The sequence below is a fragment of the Elgaria multicarinata genome, chromosome 3 (genome assembly GCF_023053635.1).
Source record: "Elgaria multicarinata webbii isolate HBS135686 ecotype San Diego chromosome 3, rElgMul1.1.pri, whole genome shotgun sequence".
In the NCBI taxonomy this organism is placed as follows: Eukaryota; Metazoa; Chordata; class Lepidosauria; order Squamata; family Anguidae; genus Elgaria; species Elgaria multicarinata.
This window is the reverse complement of record NC_086173.1, coordinates 163,554,926-163,576,719: the sequence shown is the minus strand read 5'-3', so window position 1 is coordinate 163,576,719 and position 21,794 is coordinate 163,554,926. Positions and strand designations below refer to the sequence as shown.

Genomic DNA, 21,794 nt, shown 5'->3' with positions numbered 1-21,794 from the left:
CTGTGGAATGGTGAGATGCGGAGGGCCATCAACTTGATCGCACCTGAGTGTCCTCTCCGGTCCTGTAGAGCCCGCTCTGCTCCTTGGTATACTAAGGAGTTGCGTTCAATGAAACAGGCTGGACGTCGGCTGGAGCGCAAATGGCGCAAGACTCGAAGCGAAGATGACCGAGCACTCTGTAGAGCGCATAATCGTGCCTATTGCGTGGCAGTGCGGGCAGCAAAGAAGGCTTATTTTGCTGCCTCCATTGCATCCTCGAGTAGCCGTCCAGCGGAGCTCTTCCGGGTGGTCCGGGGGCTGCTAACATCCTCCCCAGCAAATGGGGCCCTGGCTCCATCAAGGACCCGCTGTGACCTTTTTGCATCACACTTTGAGGACAAGATCGCTTCTCTCCACAGTGGGCTTGACGTTGTTTTTAGTACAGCTCCAGTTGAGGTGTCCGATGCCACCATCTGCCCAATTTTGTGGGACCAATTCCAGTTATTGCGGCCTGATGATGTAGACAACGTGCTTGCAGCAGTGCGACCAACCACTTGCCCTCTCGATCCCTGTCCCTCCTGGCTTATAAAAGCAAGGGGGTCTGACTGGGTGGGTCCAGGGGGTGATAAATGCTTCCCTCCGGGAAGGGGTGGTCCCTGCTGTCCTTAAGGAGGCAGTAGTGCGACCACTCCTGAAGAAGCCCACCCTGGACCCGATGGTATTAGGCAACTACCGCCCAGTTGCTAACACTCCTTTTTTAGGGAAGGTACTTGAGAGGGTTGCGGCGGAGCAACTGCAGGCACTCTTGGAGGATACTGATTATCTAGATCCATTCCAGTCTGGGTTCCGATCTGGTTACGGGACTGAATCAGCCTTGGTCGCCCTGATGGATGACCTTTATCGAGCGAGGGACAGGGGAAATGCAACCCTGTTAATCCTGCTCGATCTCTCGGCAGCTTTTCATACCATCGACCATGGTATCCTCCTGGATCGACTCCGTGGGATGGGCATCGGAGGCACTGTTTTACAGTGGTTCCGGTCCTACCTACGGGGTCGTTTTCAGAGAGTAGCATTGGGTGACCAGTCCTCGGCCTCCTGGCAACTGAGCTATGGAGTGCCACAGGGCACCATCTTGTCCCCAATGTATTTTAACATCTATATGAAGCCGTTGGGAGCGGTCATTAGGGGATTTGGAGCTAAATGCCGTCAATACGCTGATGACACGCAGCTCTATCTCCCTGTGACAACTGAATCAGGTGAGGCTGGGCAGGTCCTGGACCAGTGCCTAGACTCAGTAATGGGCTGGATGAGGGCCAATAAACTGAGACTGAATCCTGGCAAGACAGAAGCCCTGTGGGTGAGTGGTTCCCGAGTCCGGGAGACAGGCTCATTGCCTGTTCTGGATGGGGTTGCACTGCCTCTGAAAGAACAGGTTCATAGTTTGAGGGTACTCTTAGACCCATTTCTGTCGTTGGAGGCTCAAGTAGCCGCTATGGCTCGGAGTGCCTTTTACCATCTTCGGTTGGTTCGCCAACTACGGCCTCTCCTGGACAGGGATAGCTTGTACAGGCACTGGTAACCTCAAGATTAGATTACTGCAATGCGCTCTTTGTGGGGCTGCCCTTGAAGCTGCTCCGGAAGCTGGAGCTAGTGCAGAATGCTGCAGCTCGGCTGTTGTCTGGAGCTGCCCCTTTCCAGCATGTAACTCCTCTGCTGAGGGAACTGCACTGGCTGCCTATTCGCTACCGGGCCAGGTTTAAGGTTCTTGTACTTGTGTACAAAGCTCTAAACAACTTGGGACCAGGATACTTGAGAGAGCGCCTTCTCCCTTAGCAACCTGCCCGGTCATTGAGGTCATCTGAGGGCCTGCTCCTGGTGGTTCCACCTAGATCCATCCTCCGATTGGAATCCACCAGGGGAAGAGCCTTCAGCGTGGTGGCACCCCTCCTGTGGAATTCCTTGCCTCTGGAGGTCAGACAGGCTCCAACCTTGTACTCCTTTTGGCGCCTCCTGAAAACATCTTTATTCCAAGAAGCCTTTCTTTAACATGCAGCCTTGGATTTCTGTGTTGTTGTTTTTTGCTTCTTTTTAAATTTTGTTTTAACTGTTTTATTCTGTTTTTATTTTCATTTTACCTTGTACACCGCTCCGAAATTTTTTCAATGAGGAGCGGTATATAAACATTCTAAATAAATAAATAAATAAATAAATTTGGCTAATTGCTGCTGGCGCAATACACCTAATGAGTCTTTTAAACATATGTTTTGGCAAAGTCCAAGAGATTCTTATGCAGGCAAATTCTGTATTGAAACAGTCTTTAATATTCACAGATGTAAATGTTCTTTTAAATTATTTACCTGCTTCATAGAAATTAACAAATGGTCAGTGTAAATGGATTTTCTGCACCCGTTTGAAAGGTAAAAGTCTGATATTACAAGGATAAACACTCATGTCCTACAATACAACGGATTGAGGACCTTTCAAAGTTCTCAGTATTTGAACGGGTGGCATATTGGCGCCACCTTCACATGGATGCTTATTTGGATATTTGGCCCACTTTTGTTGAAGCTTATGTATAACTGCTAACAAGTAATATGCATTTCATACAAATCCATGTACATATATTAAAACTGTGGAAAAAATAATTAAAAAAGCATTGCCCTCATGGGCACCATGTCCTTCTCGGGTGCCATTGGAGGGCGTTGCATTGGGGAACCCTACGGTTCTTGGCCTCCTGCACTGTAATCGGAGTGAAACGAGGCCTGAGGGCAGCTGACAAGTGATGCCATTCCAGTGCCTGCGGGGGAAGAAAGACAGGGGACGGATAGGAAGACTTCCACCCTTTACGCACTTCGGGGTTTCGTGGCTTTCATGATTAGAAACTGCCTCAAACTTTCGGTGCGGGGGGGGGGGGGAGAGAACGGACCACCGAAAATTCTGTCGAGGAAGTGAGTGGGGGGCTGTTTTGTGTAAGCCCTTTCCATTAGAAATTAAATCTTCTGTAGCAATTTGATCCAAGCTGTAACTGAAAATACATTGAGTAACTCTTGCTCAACCAACGAGAAGCGTTGACACATTAGTCAAGAGTGTGAGCCTCTCGGAGAGGACAGGAACGGTGTGACCACAAAGGAACAGATGCTCCAGGATTGCAATACCCATCAATGTCTTGTTTTTCCTATCCTTAGAACTCTGCACATGCATATCAATCCTTGCCTATCATTGGTTGAAAAGCTGATCTATTACTGTATTATGATTGGTGAATTGCATGAGGAAGTTCTGCAGATGTTTCTGAGAAAGTTAACCCTATAAGTACATTAACTTTGCCTGAAACTAGTGGGCAGCCCTTCAGATCCTAGGCGTTGCCACCTTGCAGCACTGCAGGCTGCTCGTAATAAACTTTTTCTAAAATGAGAGAAACCGCGTCTTAGAGGTTTTGGCCGCCACTCAACGAATCCCAATTAGAAGGAACCTGCCTTTTCAGGGTTCCTCCACAAGTTCTATGCACACTTGCTTGGGAAAAAATCTCAATGGGTCCTAATTCTTAATAGAACATAAGAAGTGCCATTCTGGATCAGACCAAGGGTCCATCTAGTCCAGCACTCTGTTCACACACTGGCTAACCAGCCATAGGCCAGGGATGAACAAGCAGGACATGATGCAACAGCGCATACACACACACACACACACCACCCATGTTCCCCAGCAACTGGTGCAGACAGGCTTATTGTTTCGAATACTAGAGATAGCACACAGCCATCAGGGCTAGTAGCCATGGATAGCCTTAGCCTCCAGGAATTTATCCAACCCCCCTTTCAAAGCCATCCAGATTGGTGGCCATCACTACATCTTGTGGTAGTGAGTTCCATAATTTAACTATGTGCTGGGTGAAGAAGTTCTTCCTTTTATTTGCCCTGAGTCTCCCACCAATCAGTTTCATGGCATGACCCCTTTGGGTTCTAGTATATTGAGAGAGGGAGGAAAATGTCTCCTTATCCACATTCTCCACACCATGCATCATTTTGTACCCGTCTATCCTGTCTCCCTCAGCCTCCTTTTCTCCAAGCTAAACAATCCCAGTTGATGTCACCTTCCCTCGTAGGGGAGATACTCCAGCCCCTTAATCATTTTAACGGCTCTTTTCTGCACTTTTCCCAACTCTATAATATCCTTTTTTAGATGTGGAGACCGGAATTGTACACAGTACTCCAAGTGTGGGCGCACCATAGATTGGTGTAAGGGCTTGTTTACAAAGGGCTGCTCGGTAAACAAACAAACTAACTAAAACCAGAGGGAAGGATAACAAAAGGCCGGTAAACAACACAGAGAAACAGCACCCTGGTTGCAATCAGTAATTGACATCCATAGGGGCTCTATAGGGAAGCCTTCCCCCCCACACCTCCCCACTCCTTGGCGGCGGCCACAGGAGGGGCAGGTGGAAAAGCCTCCACGGAGTCCGCCCCAACACGCCTTTCCTAAGGCCCTGCGACGGGAGCCTGAGAGGCGAGGGGGGCTTCTCTGGGGCTCCGGGAAAGGCCCCCCCGCCCCCCCTTTCTCGCGACCCCCACAGAGCCCCAGAAAGGGCCACTTTGGGGCAGACTCCATCCGGGCTTGTCCCGTCCCCCTCCGCTCTCACGGAAGCCGCCCATAAGTGGAAGGAAAAAGGGCTTCCCTGTGGAGCCCCGGGGCTCCTCTGCTGCCTCCCTCTCCCGGCTCCCCTTACCTCTGCGCTGCGGCTCCTGGGCGGCTGGAGCTCCGAGACAGGCGGTGCCAGCGAGCCACGTGGCAGCAGAGAGCCCCGGACCAGCTCCTGGGGCTGGAAGGAAGGAAGGAAGTGGCGGCGTCACTGGGAGGGCGGAGCCCGCAGGCCCCCAGACCCGCCTCCCCCGGAGGACTACTGCTCCCAGCATGCGCCCTGGCAGGCTTGCGCCCCCTTCTTCCGGTCTCAAAAGCGGGGATTGCGCCCTTTGTAATTTCATCCATTTTAAAAAACACCCAGGTATTAAAAAAATAATAATCGCAAAAGGCCCCACTCACTAATAGATTTACAAAGCTGAACAGAGTGTTTTGGGCTTGTAAAATCAATACCCCGAAGCCCCTCCCAAGCCAGACAACGTCAATTTGGTACTGAGGAATAAATATTCATTGCTCAAGCAGAGCAAGGCAGCAGCATGCTTTCGTTATGATAAGGCAGGTCACAAACATTCCCAAATACAAGCACGTTATAACACCTCTGTCCGTGACCTCATCCTCTGTTCTGGATCTGCTCATGCCACTCCTCCTCGATTCAACATCTACCCCGAGAGGAGTGCTTTCCAATGCAACCAGGTTTGCTATTGACTTCAGAAACACGTTAATGAAGGTAGCCCTTCTTCTAAACCCGGGAGCTTTTCACATCCAATAATTCACTAAGCCACTTGTGGCAACCTTCTTTGCTCCATCTCCAAGGAAACTTCCCAGCACTCACAAACAGAACTAAGCAGGTCTACAAAGCACAATAAATTCCTATCAATTTAAAACACTATGAGGTATATTCCATTACAGCCGCGTGGGATTTGAACCTGGATCTCTTTGGTCTAATAAGACTCAAACCATTAAACCACACCAGATCCTATAATGGCCAACCTTACAGGGTTGGAAACCTGCCAGCCTTCGTCCAGAGCAAATGAGGGCCTCTAGAAACTCCCATCTTCATTTCCCAGGAATGTCTCTGGGCCACATGAGAGACTGAAGGGGTCTGTGACCATATAATAAATATTGAACGATTGAGACTTATTCTTAGGAAAGGAAGGTGTTGGGTGGCTGTAGGTGTGCCCCCCTCAGATCTCCACAGGGAGGACCCAAAATCAAATGACAGGTATGTTAGACAAATATCTGGTTCTTTCTTCCTAAGGGCGGATCCCATAGAAATGCACAGATCAAGTTTGGAGGATATATATATATATATATTCAGGCTGCAGCGCTGGGTGCGAAAAGCTCTAAAGCTATTCGGACCCTGAATACAAGAAATTACAATTATTTATACCGTTAACATCACATATGCTTCTTTTCCTGCCATTATTCTAAAAATGTATACGTGGTATAGTTAGCATTACATATGCCTCTCTCTCACCATTGTTCTAAAAATGTGTACATTGTGCTGGTTCTGACTAAATGTCAGCAGGCATCCGGGTTTGGTTCAAACCGATTCCTCAGCTGCTGATTCTGAAAAACAACTTACATAGGACAGGGGGTTTGGGTGAAACAGAGTTCATTCCCAAGTCACACAGCAAGATTTTTCTAAAATGGAGTTACATTTGCTAACATTTCTCCCTCCTCTAAAGCGTTTATAGATCATAAATCACAGTTTATCATTGATTCCTTCATCTATTTGTTCATACATTACAAGCATTTGTTTTTGCATCAAGCTTTTTTTTTGCATGTGGCGAATAAGAGCCATTAAACAGGGAAAGCAACAAGATAATACTAGACAAACAAACAATACGGCTAACATAATCATTATCAATCCCTTGAGCCAACTTAAATCAGGTAACCAGCTGGTAAGCCAGTTAAACCAATCATTTGGTCCGCTGATCCCTCTTGTATTTTGGCCATTCATATGCTGGAGATTCTCAAGTTCATTTTCAATAGTTTTATTTAAATCTTGAAAGGTGACTCGACACCCTTTACCAACTATCTTACAATATCCTCCTTGTTTGGCCAAAATATAATCTAATACAAAACGCTGCTGTGCAACTTCTTGACTAAGGTCTTCTATTTCAGATTGCATTGCTCTAATCATTCTTGCAGTAGCATTTATAGTTTTCTCTAAGCGGCAGGTCAAGCCTAATATACTTTTGCGGTTTTCCTGTGCAATGATGCCAGGATATGCTCCTAATGTTAGGATTCCAGGGAATAATCCACCTGCTACTCTTGATGGTTCTGTTTTAGACATTTGTTCTCCTACAATCACCATGTCATTACAATTCTTTCCTATGAGTCCTACTAGCTGTCCTAAGCCCCCTGTTTCTCTCCGAGTTCTGGTTCCAGCAAGTTTTACCACTTGCACTGGCATGGTCAGATACCCAACGCCCACACATTGGTAGTTTCCAGGGTGATAGTTAGTGGCCCATCCTTTATAAAAGAACCATAAATTGGGGTCTCTGGCTTGCCATCCAGAGCAAATGCTTCCTCCTTTTCCTGAATATTTCGCCTGAAACATTGGGTATTCAGGATATATATCAGAAAAGGTTGTTTGATTAGGGGAGTTAATAGACATGGAAGTATTTCTCTGTCCCCACAACCAAAATTTATCAGAACAATAGGAATAATTCTTTAATCGTTCATAGAATGGCTTCTATTTTCCCCAATCTTTGGTCTTGTTATTCTAACTTCCTGAGTGTGAACAATAAAAACACATTCCTTTGGTGTACTTATTGGTTTTAAACCTTCGGTGTGGGTTTGCTCTGAATTCACTGCTACTTACTTTAGTAAAAAGAGTACCTGCTCCTTTATTCCCTAGCGTGGCTTGCAGAGCTCCTACAACCACGTCAGGATCAGTAATTAAACTAGGTATCATGGCAAAGTCTCTTACAGTAAGGGGATGTTCATAAAACAAAATTGCATCTTGTCCATGTTGGTTAAACATATATTCAGCATGTGTTTTGAACCAGTTTCCTTGTCCTGTCTGGATTAGGATCAAGCATTCAAGCAGGACCAAGGCCATGCTTCTGAATCTTTTAAAAGTAGACATGGCCTATCGTGGAAATGGCACACTTTGATGGGTGCCGATCGTGGTGTACACAAATGGGAGTATCTAATTGAGACTCTTTACTTTTAAAGTGGTTACACACTTATTTTTAATTTAGGGCCGAGGCCGATAATTCTCTGGATGCCGCCTATACCACAAAGGCCAGTAGATTTTGGGCTCTACAGTCCCTAACCTCTGAAAGATGTAGGGGTTTTTCTGAGGCCCTTTTCCTTGTGTCCACACAATAGTGTTGTTCTGTTCTCCTTGGGGCAGTGGGTTTACAAAATTTTGAATAATTGGTTCAGCTGCTGTATGATAGTGCACACTTGGAGGCCCACCCATCTACTGATTTTTCACAATTTTAACTTTGGTGCCTCCAAGAGGTATACAAGTATACTTAACACGCTTGTCTTGATCCTTGTTGGATTCTTGTCCTATGCTCTGAGCTGCTTCCGGTGAGTTCAGAGAGGGAGGGTTGCTGTCCTCAAGGTTGCCCGTGTCCCTCGAGCATGCGAGGCTCGAAGGAGGCAGGGGTGGCCTGTAGGCTTTAATTCTAGAACAATGAGTCCATTTATTTAGTCCAATTAACTTAACTGCTGAATGGCTTACAAGTCCTACTGAATAAGGTCCTTCCCACCGTACGCCGTCAGAATCTGGGTTCCACTTTTTCAACAATACTTCATCTCCCGTCTGGAAGCGATGGATCGGGGCATCAAGTGGCAATCGCTGGAAGGGTGCGGCGTACTTGTGGAGCTGTGTTAAAACAGACTGAAGGGCAGTTATATGACCAAATAACATCTGGTCTCCCATTTCCCACTTAACTTCTTCCCTTATCCCATTCAGCACACGCGGTGGAAACCCAAACATCAATTCAAAAGATGATATCTTTAAACCCTTGCGAGGCATTCTCCTAAGCTTTGTTAAGGCTAGGGGCAAGGCATCTACCCAATTTTGCTTTCAAGGACCTATTCATTCTTTTCACTTGTCCTGAGGCCTGTGGCCTCCAAGGAGTGTGGAGCTTCCAATCTATCCCTAGCTCTTTTAGCTACCCACTGCACTATCTTAGAAGTAAAATGGCTTCCTTGATCTGATTTCTATGACTTCAGGTAAGGAAAAGCAAGTTACAATTTCTGACATTAACTTTTGAACTACAGATTTAATCTGGTTATTCTGACAAGGAAAGGCCTCTATCCAACCCGTGACCTGATCAACAAAAACTAACAAATACTTAAACCCTTTGGCAGGAGGCATTTCGGCGAAGTCTACTTGTAGACGCTGGAATGGGTAGTGTGCCCACGGTCTTCCTCCCATCGCTGGAGGGGGTCGTCTGGGAATGTTGGTCTTCTGACAGATGGTGCAGGTTGCGGCTATTCTTTGGGCTTCTTGGTGCATCCCTTTTCCAATGGTTGTTCTTTGCAGGTGCTCCACCATGCTGCTGGCTCCAGGATGTCCCAGGTTCTGATGAAGATCTTGTAAGATTTTTCTCATGATTAATCGAGGCAGTACTGCAAGTCCTTCAGGGGTTATCCACCAACCAGTCTCATTCTTTTGAGCTTTGGTTTCTCGAGCTATAGTCTCTCTGTGTGCTCGTTCACGGGTGGTGGCAGCTTGGTGGGCTGGATTAGGAAAATTCCTGCTTCTCCTTGCAGGGCAGCCTGTTTAGCAGCTGGGTCTGCTTTCTGGTTTCCTTTTCTCAATTCTTCTCCAGGCACACGTCCATGGGCTTGCACATGCATCATAGCCACTTCAAGGGGAAGCATCAGGGCTTGTAATAGGTCATTGATGAGACCTCAGTGCACGACAGGCTGTCCATTGGCAGTGATGAAACCTCTTTCTTTCCATAAGGCACCATGCACATATAATACAGAGAAAGCATAACAAGAGTCTGTATATACATTTAAGCGTTTACCTGTTCCAAACTCGAGGGTTCGCGTTAAAGCAATCAATTCAGCGGCTTGTGCAGAGAAATGTGGAGGTAATCTCTCCTGCCATATGGTTTCTTCACTGGTTACCACAGCTGCTCCTGTGTGTCTTTCCCCTTCAGTTACAAAACTAGAGCCATCAACAAAATAAGTCACATCAGGGTGCTCAAGGGGAATATCATTTAAATCAGGTCCAGGTTTGGATTCTAGACTTAAAGTCTCTAAACAGTCATGCTCGGGGCCCTCCTCTGAGGTTCCTTCAGGTAACAATGTTGCAGGATTTAAAGAGGCAATGGCCTTGAAAGTCAATCGTTCAGTTAACAATAATCCAATTTCATACCTTGACTGCCGTGCAGGGTTGAGATACTTATCTCCTCCTCCTGATCCTAGGATCTGGGGCACTCCATGTGGCACAAGAACTTCCATCTCTCCTCCCATGGTCAGCTTGTCCGCTTCCTGGACGAAGAGGGCGGTGGCAGCGACAGCTCTCAAGCATGCAGGCCAACCTTTAGCTACAGGATCTAAGACTTTAGAATAATAGCCTACCGGTCTCCATGAAGGTCCCAGCTTCTGGCACAGCAATCCTGAGGCCACTCCTTTCTTTTCGTGCACGTACAGGCGATATGGCTTCCGGTAATCGGGTAAGGCTAAGGCGGGTGGCATCTGTAATGCTGATTTAAGGTCTTGAAAACGCTTTATTCATCTCTCGGGTCCATTTCCATTGCAATGATCTTTCTTTAGTCAATGCCTCATATAAGGGGCCTGCCTTCCCTCCATAATCAGGTATCCATAGGCGACAGAATCCTGTTAGACCCAAAAATGCCCTCAGAGCTCGAGGGTTTGAAGGGGTAGGGTATTCACGGATAGCTTGGGTACGTGCAGTGCTCAAGGACCTCTCTCCCTGTTTAAGCTCATATCCCAGGAAGGTAACCTTCTGTTTAATAACTTGGGCCTTCTTTTTAGATACTTTATAGCCCGCATCATGCAGCCAGTTAAGAAGACTGATAGTGGCTCTTTGACAGTCCTCGGCTGTTTCCCCCATTTTCAGCCCAGACATCCTGGTCCACAGTGTCTAATAATAATTCTTCATTGTCCTCTCTCATGGGGGACAAATCTTGGAGCAATAAGGCCATTTGGTAATTGCTTCCCTGTTGTTTAGGAATGGTTACTTCAAGTTTGCCATCTTCAAGGAAACAAATTTGAGCCTGTAGTTTTGTTAGAATATCTCGGCCCAGTAAGGCTACTGGGCAAGCAGCTGAACAAACAAATTGGTGTCGCAAATGAGTATTGCCAATTTTTGTCAGCGGGGGCGTGTGACGTCCACTTGCTGTGCTTTTCCTGTCACGCCTGTAATGGCAGCGACACGGGTTCTTCCTCCCGGGGCATTAGCTAAAGGGAGTAAGGAAAGTGCCGCCCCGGTATCCAGCAGGGCTTCAAAGGTCTTATCCCCCACCTTAATCTTTACCACTGGGTCGGTGCTGGCTGAATCAGTTCGAAGAATGGGGGAGCCCGACCCAGGTCCCCTTCATTGGGATTCATAAAGGACTGGTGTTGGTCCAGACCCTCCTCTGGGACTTTCACGTTCCAATTTTGCCTTTAAAATAGGGCATTCCCGTTTCCAGTGTCCCTGTTCTTTGCAGAATGCACATTGACTCTTGCCAAGGGGCTGCCTTCTTGCCTGCCCTCTTGAACCTCCTCCATAATTTCTGACTTTCCTTTTGTCTTTCTCCTCTAAGGCTAGGGCAATAAATTTTGGCTGTCGCCTCACCTGGTTCTTCTCATCTATCTCATCCCTTCGATCATATTCTCGCCTGCCCAAGAACCTCCACTTCCCTTACTCGGCTTCGTCCTTTTTCTTCTGCTGCCCCTTACGCCTGGAACGCTCTTCCAGAACACTTGAGAACTACAAACTCAATCACTGCTTTTAAAACTCAGCTAAAAACTTTTCTTTTCCCTATAGCCTTCAAATATTGAGTTTGTTCTAACTCTATACTGTTTAGCTTCACCCTACCCGATGCCTGTTTACACTTCCCTGTGCCTGTTTGCATTCTCCTTCCCTCTTTATTGTTTACTACAACTTATTAGATTGTAAGCCTACGCGGCAGGGTCCTGCTATTTACTGTGTTATCTGTACAGCACCATGTACATTGATGGTGCTATATAAATAAATAATAATAATAATAATATACTGCTTGAGCAATTTCTAAAAGTTCTCCAATTCCTTTCCCATACACTCCATCTATCTTCTGCATAATATATATATATATGGCTGTGTTGTATCTAAACTGATTCACTATTACCCTTTTGTTGGCATCATCCAAAGGACCCATGTCAAGGGATCCATGGATTCCTGCATTGAGCAGGGGGTTGGACTAGATGGCCTTGTAGACCCCTTCCAACTCTGTTATTCTATGATTCTATGCCAGAATACATTTTAAAAGTATTTGTCAGCCATTCCAAAAAAAAAAAAAGCGGAAGGGCTCTCAGTTTTTCTCCTGTTTGATTTCAAAAACTTTAGACAGGTTCACTGGTTTACGAAACAATCTATCTTAAACCGGCTACTATACAATTGTAATAGGCGGTACTCTCTCTGCCTGGCCAGTTCCCCTGCTGGGATCTGCCTGAGGCATGAGCTGAATCAGCGGCATCCGCTGAGCCCCCCCCCCCCCGCCAACTCCTATAAATTCGAACAGACTTGCCAACTTCTCTGGGTCTTCGCTAAATGAGGGGTTCTGGTTTTTCCAATTGTGCAGATTTGACGTGAAGAAGAGAGAGTAAGCAAATATGTTCGCAAGCGGAGCGGCATTACTCATGACGGGGCAAACGCTCCCTCCTCTTGATCAGAGTCAGAGGAAGGGGGGCTTTAACTTCTTTTGTCTTAATTCTATTGACTGCAGGCGATGCCCTGCTGGGAGCGTGAACCTTATTCTTGGGGTTAGGTTTCAAAGGGGGATGATCAAAGGGATCATCTTTGCCTCCTTGAGAAGGGGGGGTGCAAAGGTTTCACTCTGGGGTAAAACATGGGACTTTAACTCCTTAAACCATTTCTGTATTAACAATATTACACCTTTGCATTTTACATTTTTAAAAGCCAAGAGGGGGCAGGCTGTGACGTCATCAAAAGACCCCCCCTGGTCTCTATCCAGTGCCAAAAATTGGCCATTCACAAACACAAAACTTAATCAATTCATCTTTAGACATTTTAACACAACAAACATTTTTAGCACAACACCACAAAGGACAGAGAAATTTCCCAACATATAACCAAGTGGGGTTAAGGAACTTTCTTCTACAGACTGGGACTTTAACTCCCATGTCTTCCCAAGTGAAATTCAGACAAGTCTGAACTTCCAATTTGAAGAAAAGAATTACACTTACCCCTGTTCCCGGGAACTCCAAAGACAATATTGCAGTCACGTCTAACTGCCAAACAATACAATGCAACTATTTCTAATTGCGAACCAATATGCAATTACGTCTAATTGCCAACTTAAGACGCCTTTCCAAAGCCTCCGGTCTGTGTCTAAATTTGTCAGACTTTCAGATCCTTGCCTAATTGGACATCGGCATCGGTCAGTCTGTGGTCTTGAGGCAAAGAGGAAGGACTGAATTCAGTCCTGTGGCCACACCCTAGTTGCCCCACTCTTTGACAGAACGGCCGACAGCGATCCAACTTAGAAAGATAATCCGAGTCACGGCACCAATTTGTTAGACAAATATCTGGTTCTTTCTTCCTAAGGGCGGATCCCATAGAAATGCACAGATCAAGTTTGGAGGATATATATATATATATATATATATATTCAGGCTGCAGCGCTGGGTGCGAAAAGCTCTAAAGCTATTCGGACCCTGAATACAAGAAATTACAATTATTTATACCGTTAACATCACATATGCTTCTTTTCCTGCCATTATTCTAAAAATGTATACGTGGTATAGTTAGCATTACATATGCCTCTCTCTCACCATTGTTCTAAAAATGTGTACATTGTGCTGGTTCTGACTAAATGTCAGCAGGCATCCGGGTTTGGTTCAAACCGATTCCTCAGCTGCTGATTCTGAAAAACAACTTACATAGGACAGGGGGTTTGGGTGAAACAGAGTTCATTCCCAAGTCACACAGCAAGATTTTTCTAAAATGGAGTTACATTTGCTAACAGGTATAAGATCATGGACATCCGTGAGGGCAAATAGCTTGTGAGACCAAAAAGAGAAAAATTATGGACTGTCACTGCAATCTGGATGAGGGAGCAGCAATTCCAATGGGAACAAGTTTTGGGAAGAAAGAAAGACATGGATGGATGCCATTAGGTTTCCGCCTTCCTCAACTGACTAGCCACAGTTTTTCTAGTTCCTTTGTTTTAAAATTGAACAATTTAAAGTTGCTTTTTAAAAATCTTTTTTTTTTTACCTGTTTATACCTATGTTCACCTCTCTGGAATCTGTGTTAGATAATTGAGAGGTAGATAAATGTTGTAAATCAATAAATGAATAACGTTTGCAAAATAACGTTTGCAAAATAATCTGTCAGGGATACTTTAGGGTGGATCCCTGCATTGAACAGGGGGTTGGACTCGATGGCCTTGTAGGCCCCTTCCAACTCTGCTATTCTATGATTCTATGAAAAAGGTGACTGGTGCAGTAGGGCGTGTCAAATTTTCAGAATTTAAAAATTAGGGGTGCTAAAAAGTTGCAGCTTGACTGGAGAATTTCAAAAAATGTTTTTGTTAAATTGATATAATTTGGTTTTGCTTGGTAAATGAGCATGTAAAAATTGTGTTTTTTCTACATTTTTATGCAATTTCTAATTAATCTGTATGCTTTTTTATTTTGTAAAATGATACTTTTTTCAATTAATACTTTTATTTATTTTCCACAAAAAACCCACATAAGGAAAGGTACAAAAAAACCCCACTTCAAATTATACAAACTACTACACCATGCATACATCTACAAAAATAAACACAATACATAAGGCTATATTTCATTTAAAGCGATCTCCATGTCAGACGGCAAACATCCGTTGTTTCTAGATTGCCAGATACGAATTTCATAACAACAAGCTAATGTACATATATCAAAGGCAAAGGTACAAATTATATATAAAAGCCACAAACAAATAAATCATCCTTTTGCTGTCCTTGTATATATTCGATAAAAGGTTTCCAGTCCAATACATATGAGGCTGTTGTTCTTTCATGTACTAGCGCCGTTAATTTCGCCATCTCCGCCGAATCCATCACCTTGAGGAGCCATTCTTCCGTTGTTAGTACTTGTGTTTCCCCCCCAATATTGCACATATAGTAGTCTTCCCACTGTCACCATATGTTAAAATAACAATCTTTTTTCTTTAAATTGATCATCCCCGAGTCCAAGCAAAAACAATTCTGGTTTCATTTCTGTTTACCTTTAAAAATTTTTTTGCATTAATACAATTAATTAGCCAGATTCCAGCTAGACATCAGGAAAAAACTTCCTGACTGTTAGAGCAATACGACAATGGAATCAGTTACCTAGGGAGGTTGTGGGCACTCCCACACTAGAGGCCTTCAAGAGGCAGCTGGACAGCCATCTGTCAGGGATGCTTTGGGGTGGATTCCTGCATTGAGCAGGGGGTTGGACTCGATGGCCTTGTAGGCCCCTTCCAACTCTGCTATTCTATGATTCTATGTATTTTAACCCAGTATGCTTTTGCTCTTTTACAAGACCACCACATGATAAAAGGTTCCTTCTTGTTCTTCACATTTTCAACAGTCCCCCAAACAACCACTATACATTTTCGCTAACTTTGATGGAGACATATACCATCTACACATATGCTTTTAATGAAAATATCTATGTAAATGTATCTAAAAAAATATTTTCCTTCCTTGCAGGTGAAAATTGTATTAGTGTGACTGTATTGAAATCTTTGTTTGGAGTGATAAAATGGCTTCAAAAAGAAAAACTAGACAAGGAACATTCACTCAAATGAGCCATTTTATTGGAACTGGTCAAGACCTCTTGCCTTCTGAACTACCAACTCTGCGAGATGTCCTGAGATATGGATTATTGCTACGAGAACAAAGTGCGGATGATGCTAGAAACTATCCAGCAATCAGTCTTGCAATGGAACCTGGTGCAGGCTAGAAGAATATATGTCAGCTAATATTGCTCTGTATCCTGAAGCCTCCATTTTAATGGCAGGCGATTTAAATGCTAGAACGGGATAAAGTGAGGAGGCTATATATTCGTATTTTCACATACCGCCTATAACCGAAGAGATTTTAAAATTCCCAGTTAGGCATTCTAAAGACAAGGGATGCAACTTTGCAGGGTTATGCCTCATGCAAATGCTAAATAGGCTAGATTTGTATATTGTTAATGGGAGGGTGAATGGTGACAGTAATGGAGAATTTACTTTTCTATCACGCTTAGGAGCGTCTACAATTGACTATTTCATTGTTTCCTCTGGTCTATTTCATGCAGTGACCAAGTGTGTAGTGGAAAGATGTATAGAAAGTGATCACGTACCCCTGGTCCTATTTTCAAACTATGGCAACCAAAGAATCCATGCAGAACAAAACCTCATGCAAATCGGGGACTTTGAAATAAGAGCCTCCCATGTTAGATGGACATCTAGGCTTGAGAAAGAGGTGAAGGAATTACTATACTCTGAAAACGGTCTAAACTATCGTAACACAGTTAACAGCAAATTCTGTGGACTCCATGCATGAATCCTATCAGGGTTTGATTTTGACCCTTCAAAACCTTTTAACGCAAAAGACCCTACCCAAAAAATCCTTCTCCCGGTGTACTTCTAAGAGGTGGTTCGATAAGGAATGTGTAATTATGAAAAAATCCTTGGTCGAAAAGTACAGAGAATATAGGGAAAAGAATTTGACAACAATTCCCCACGAATGGTTTGAGCTAAAACGGGGATATAAAAAACGAATAAAGGCAAAAAAGTCCCAAGCACAAAGGGAGGCATGGGGTGACTTAATATCAACATCCAGGGAAAAGGAGTCTTGCAATGGACATTTATCCCAAAGTGATTGAGAAGTGGGAACTTGCTAACAGTGCTTTTGTAGTCCCTGTTATAAATTCAAAAATTAGAATCTTACATAAGATTCAAGAAAGCTGGGAGCAGGCTAAGAACGTATCGCTTGGTAGGGGAAAGCTAGAAACCAAAGAGGCTTTCACATTAAAATTTGACAAGCTTTTTGACATCCTTAACTGCAAGTGTAAAATTGTGCTTTGTTGTGAAGCAGGCTGTGCTTCAGACTGCAAAAAGGTAGCTCATATTCAATGAATACGTCGTACAGAGTTTAAGATCCCCGTGAATGAACTTGCTTTCATTAAGGGTCAGAGAGACAAGACTGGTTCTATTAGACCACATCAAATTGGTCTGCCAGATTTGCCTGAACGTAACAAACAAGTCAAAAGGCAGAAATAGCAAGAAGACTTTCTGAATATAAGCAGAGGAGTAAGCCGGATGTTTCAATATCATCAAATGAAGTAATTTTCTCCACTGATGATGAAGAAGAAATGACTGATCCTGAAGATGGAAAGGATGAAAGTTATGGAATCTCATTAGAATTGCCAAGTGCATCTTCTACTTCAAAGAAGTTCATATTTTTGTGAACCTCCCAGAGAGCTCCGGCTATTGGGCGGTATAGAAATGTAATAAATAAATAAATACATAAATAAATATAAACAGCACAACACATTGGAAATATGCAATGTTGCTATGCAGAGCATTGGGTATGGTCTTGGCCTGTGTGCCACAGCTGCCATTACCACTGCAGCTTTAGTTACTGAACAAGACAAGACATTTGTAGTGGATCACAATAAAGTCAAGAGGGCCCAAGAAAAACTTACGAAATCGCTAGATCAAGAATTTGATGAACTATGTAAGAAGAGTACAACTGACTGGATCTTCTTCAACGGACGTCAAGACACGACTAAAGTTATGATGAAGGCTGATAATTGCGATCGGTGTTTCCCCAGCATCATGAAAGAAGAGCATTATTCTGTGCGCAGCGAGCCAGGTGGAAGGTATCTGTACCAATCAAACATAAAAAAACACCTGCTGAAGTTATTGCTGATAATTTAGTGGATTTCAGGAGGAGGAGGAGGAGGAGGAGGAGGAGGAGGAGAAGGAGAAGGAGAAGGAGAAGGAGAAGGAGAAGGAGAAGGAGAAGGAGAAGAAGAAGAAGAAGAAGAAGAAGAAGAAGAAGAAGAAGAAGAAGAAGAAGAAGAAGAAGAAGAAGAAGAGCATTGATAAAACTCTGCAGGCCACTGGGGGTGATTCCACAAATGTAAACACTGGTTGGACTGGTGGTATCATGCACTTGGTTGAGGTTAAACTTTGCCACAAGCTCATCTGGTTAGTCTGTGCTCTTCATACGAATGAGCTGCCCCAGCGACACTTGATCACGACACTAGATGGGAAGATGGACAAATGGACTGGTGTAATTGGATAGAATCATAGAATAGCCGAGTTGGAAGGGGCCTACAAGGCCATCGAGTCCAACCCCCTGCTCAATGCAGGAATCCCTGAAAAGCATCCCTGACAGATGGTAGACAATGCCACAGAACTGGAAATTGATCCTTCATTCACTAAAGTCTCAATTGGAGAGCCTCTCATTTCTCTTAGTCACAGTGTAATAAACAATTTGTCAACAGATCAAACATATGGGTACAGAATGACACAGGCCATAAGGACAGGAGAACTCCCTATAGATCTCGCCCTTCTTGAAATTGGTCCAGTGTGTCACTCGAGATGGTTAACGGCTGCAAACAGGATTTGCCGTATATGGGTATCAACATATGGTTTTAAGGGCAAAACCCGCCAGAACTTAAGACCGATAGTAGAGTACGTTGTTGGTGTGTACTTTCCCTGCTGGTTCCAGATCAAAGTAAAACACTATTGGGTGGAAGGCCCACGCCATGTGTTGTTCCAGCTCCTCAGACTCCAAAAGAAAGCTGTAGTGGATGCTCTTTTGCCAACCATCCAGCGTTCAGCATGGTATGCATTCAGAAAAATGATCGTTCAGACACTCTTGTGCTCCAGTGACGGTAATGAGAGAAAAGCTGGTGTGCAGAAGATGGTTGACTTAAGGAGTGGAAATGATGATTTCCTGGGAGATCTTTCTGTACGTCCCAGAAGGACTCCTTCTATTAAGCCTGCTGCTACTTCCCTGTTAGAACTCATAGACTGGTCTGAAAATGTATATGAACCTCCTTTGACATGCAAACTGTCGATATCAGAAGTCAAGAAGTTCATTAATGAACCTATGCAAGTTCCAAAGTGGCCCTTATCGGGGTAATTGCTTACCCAAAAATATAGCAGAGTGCGAAATAGCAGCAGCGTAGAGTCTGGAAATGGTTTCAGCTTGAATTTAGGAACAAAAAGAAGCACTCACGGTCTTTGGTCAGTAAGAAGCTTTACTGACACTAAATAAATTACTTACAGAATAAATGGTCATATATACAGTCCTTTCACAGTACAGCAACAACGTAGCAGTATAACATCAGCAGTAAGTTCCAGCAGTAAGTTCCAGCAGTAAGTAGCCATACAACATGGACTTCTTAAATACACTTTTCTCCTTGGCCCAATTAACCAATAGTCTCTTCATCTTGTACATCTCGTACCGCACGTAGGCCAGGGAAGAATCTGCTTCATACTGGACTTCTCCTGGCAGAGACAATCTGGCCAAGGACATCTTTTTAACTCTTTAGAGTCCTTTTCCTTCTGTGGTTAAAAACTAACCACAACACCCTTTCATTTTTAACTACAGAAAAAATACAATTTACATTTCATTACATTTCACCTGTAAGAAATCAACTTTACATGTTTACAACAATCCCAACATTGTGTACATTTCTCTGTGTGTTACATTTCCCAGAGACTTATTTTATATGTAAGCTTTTCTTTTCTTCTTCTTCCAAGCACTGTTGAAAAACTTTGTGCTTTGGGGCGTTGAACTACTTTGCAATCTTCCAACTTGCAAACTTTCAGCAATTTTAAAACTTTCTGCTTCTGGCTTTTTAGGTAATTTCCTTTGGAAACTTTTCTACCTCTACACCAAGGTAACACCTAACTTTCCCCAGAGACTTCAGTTTCAACCCTTCCTGCAGCTTTGGGCTGAGTTTTCTTGAATGTGGTCTTGGGAACTCCCTGCCACCAGTAGACGAACCACTAGCTCCACAATCATGTACTCTTTTGCTTGCCCCTTTGCATACAGACACGTGTGTTTGAAAACACCCCCTTTCAGTTTTCGCTGCCTGAAAACACTTTTCTTGCTCTTGTTCAGACAATTTTAACACGTCACTGTAACTCTCAGGTTCAGACTTCACACAACAAACACTGAATTCATCTGAATACTTTAAAGGTGGAATTCCTTTGTTTTTTCTTTGTGAACGACGAGGTACACTGGAAATTTCTTCCTCCCTTTCATTTCCCTCCTCCCTTCCACTTTTGGGAGTGGAAACACTCTTCTCAGAGATGTGAGGGCTCTGAGAAGTTAACCCCTGAGTTACTGTTTTCTCCTGGTTGTTCACGGTTTCTAACAGAACTTGGGAACCTTGAATCCTGTCCCAACCTGCCTCCTGAAAAGTAGCAGACCTAGAAACAACCACCTTCCCATGACTTAGGGAAAAACGCCAAGATTTGGATTGCATGCCAGAATAACCCACAAAACGTAATTTCACAGACTTGGTTTCACCTTTAGACCTTTTGGACTTTGGGATATGCACGTATGCCCAAGACCCCCATGTTCTCAAGTGAGACAAATCTGGCTTTGAACCAAAAAGTAAACAGTAAGGCGAACTGCCTGTAACCCTGCTCCAGGTTCTATTACACAGATAGTTTGCGGTTAAAAATGCTTCTCCCCACAAATCTTGCTCAGCGTTTGCATCAGCCATGAGAGAATCTTTCTTCATTTGAAGTACTCCAATTCTTCTCTCAATTGACCCATTTTGAAAAGGAGTTTGGGGATCTATTAACCTGTGTGTGATTCCTGTTTTCCTAAACCACTCACAGAACCTTCCAGAAACAAACTCACCCCCACGGTCCGACTGCACAGAAATAATGGGCTTGTTAAAGAACTTTTCTGCCCAAGTTTTCCAATCCCTAAAAGTTTCAAAAGCTTCTGATTTTCGCTTCAGTAAATAACACCAACTAAAGCGTGTGTAATCATCCAGAATTACAAGCACGTAACTGGATCCCCCTTGTGTAGGCGTGAATGGCCCTACCAAGTCAATAAACACCAGTTCAAAAGGCTTTTGTGACACCCTGTCACTTTTCCTGCAGATGTTCTGCACCCGGGATTTGGTCTGATGACAGATTGAACAATCCAAGAAATTTTTACAGTTTCGCAAGCTTAACCCTGTACACACTTGAGGCATGTGACTTAACACTTTAAAACTTGCATGACCTAAACGCCTGTGCAACTCATAAACACAATTTTTATGGTCTGGCACGTTACCAGTTTGTGCCACCCTTTCTTTACCTGCACCCATGTAAAACAGTCCATTTTTAACATGTCCCAGTGCCACATTTTGTCCATCCTTAATCACTTGGCACTCATCCTTCTGAAACGTAACAACGTATCCTTCAGACGTTAGAGCACTAACAGAAAGGAGACAAAAATCTAAATCTGGAACATACAGAACCTGTTCACACTCCTTTTGCAGACATGGAACGTAGCAACAGCCAATTCCTTCCACCCTCGACGTTCGTCCATCTGCAAGCGTGATTGACTTCACCTTGCTTGGTTCCAACTTCCGAAACGCCTCTGGATTATTAGAAATTGTTCTGGACGACGCAGAATCAATCAGCCAAACCTCTTGGGCCTCGTTACACTTCACTGTGGCTGAAACAAATGCATTCGAGCATTCCTTCTCCTCTCCAGCCTGTGTAACTCCCTTCTTCCTCTTTTTACAGAAGCGTTTGATATGACCCGGCTGTTTGCAAAAATAACACTTTCTTACTGCAACTGCGGTTCTCTCCATACTGTTGCCTTGGAAACACTTATCTTTCTGCATTCTTTCTCTGCTGCCAAGGGCTGACTGCTTAACCCTTTCCTGGCAGTTTTCCTCCTTCCTGGAAAGACGCCGTTTCTCTTCTTGGAGCAAACGACCCGTCAAATAATGAAGAGTGAGTTCATCAGTCTTCATACTTT

General features: G+C 44.1%; 1 protein-coding gene across 3 annotated transcripts in view; it reads right to left on the bottom strand.

Moving 5' to 3' along the window:
• LOC134396351 (oocyte zinc finger protein XlCOF6-like) overlaps positions 1-21,794 on the bottom strand; it is a 43,000-nt gene that overhangs the window by 8,571 nt on the left and 12,635 nt on the right. For 2 of the 3 annotated variants that reach the window (XR_010025261.1, XM_063122821.1), the window contains exon 1: positions 4,700-4,744. The exons of the other annotated variant lie outside the window; for it this stretch is intronic. The gene's annotated coding sequence lies outside the window, so the exon portion shown is untranslated. Of the gene's footprint in view, positions 1-4,699; positions 4,745-21,794 lie in introns of those variants that run through there. 3 annotated transcript variants of the gene reach the window in all.